We start from the raw sequence: 1,649 nt of genomic DNA, 5'->3' as shown, positions 1-1,649 counted from the left end.
GGTAACGTGCTCAACAAGCCATGTGATAAGGTGCGCGGATTGACGGTCTCAGATAGTTAGTTATAGTTTAGTTTTTCTTTATTTATCACACATTATACATTTGCACATATACAGTGAAATTCTTCTTTTTCACATATCCCAGCTAGGCTGGGGTCAGAGTGCAGGGTCAGCCATGATACAGCGCCCCTGGAGCAGATAGGGTCAAGGGCCTTGCTCAAGGGCCCAACAGTGGCATCTTGGCGGTGCTGGGGCTTGAACCCCCGACCTTCTGATCAGTAACCCAGAGCCTTAACCGCTGAGCTACCACTGCCCCTATAAAAGATGTGGAGGCAACTGAGATTCCTCCTCCACCACTCGGATTGAGGCGAGTCACTACGCCACCATGAGGACTTATAGTGCATTGGGAATTCCAAATTGGGGAGAAAAAGGGGAAAAAAGCCCCATTGTACCCTAAATAAATGCATGACAAAACACATTGTCAGGGGGGCACATTTGAGCAGCAGGCAGTATGGGGAAAGTGGCTAAAAGTACAGTACTCTGTAGGATGGCAGAACTGATATTGCAGTGGGAACAAACCGGTTTAACTAATGTTTGTTGAGGTGCAGTTACATGAAAGTGGAAGTGTAACAGTAAATATGTGTGCATTAAGATACCTTATGTGTGAGAGCAAGGGTGTAGATTTGGCTTGAACATTGGGGAGGGGGGGTTTGGTTGCAGTGCGAAGCATTTACATGTTTCCATTGATCATGGTATAAATAATGGGGGGGTGGCTTGTACTTGCTTATTTTGATTATTCCCCGCTGGAATCTACACCCCTGTGTGAGGGTATTCCACGCAGGCTATACACGGCCACGGTTAGACACTTTCTATTTACTGTAGATTTGAAGTGGGCTGGTATTTAAATTTTTTTTGCCACCCCAATGAAATCACTGGGTCTTACCTGGCCACCCCTGAAAATATTCTGTCTACACCACTGATTGTGAGAGAACACAAAATCTGTTATTAGCGAATGCAAACTATTGCAAGGGAACGCAACTATTCGGAGGCAATGCTAAACTTTTTGTGAGAGAATGCAAAACTATTTTAGAAATAATTTCCCTCCCGATCCTCTGAGGGGCCCTGATGACACCATCATAGTGTTATTGCATCGCATATCAGATATCGCATCATCAAACTACTTATCGCATATCATGTGTAGCCCTAGTTTGGTAACAAATGCATAATACAGTTAATTTGAGAACGAAAGAATGCTGTGCATGACCCCTGACCTTCATGCAACATAACATGCATGATCAATGAGTTCTGGAACACATTCATCATCTGTTATAACCGGAACACAGGGAACATCTGTGCACTGTTGACCAGTTTGTACACTTACAGTAAAGGACTGTTAACCCTAAAATACTGTACTTGAATATATAGGAAAAGCACACACTAACACAGTCTGTTTAAAGTGGCCTTGAGTTTTCCTCTAAATTCCCTGCTTGCTAGCCGTGCAGTGCACTTCAAATATTGTGGAATATTTAATTAGCTCTGCTTCGGTTGATATTCTTATCATAGCTGATTCTTAACTTATCCTATTTGCATGTTTCCTTCAACAGTGGACTTCAGAAGCACCCGTCAGGGTTTAAAAACAGCCAGGCACCTTT

This window comes from Myxocyprinus asiaticus, chromosome 19 (assembly GCF_019703515.2).
Source record: "Myxocyprinus asiaticus isolate MX2 ecotype Aquarium Trade chromosome 19, UBuf_Myxa_2, whole genome shotgun sequence".
NCBI classification, from domain to species: domain Eukaryota; kingdom Metazoa; phylum Chordata; class Actinopteri; order Cypriniformes; family Catostomidae; genus Myxocyprinus; species Myxocyprinus asiaticus.
Note: the sequence above shows the minus strand (reverse complement) of the source record.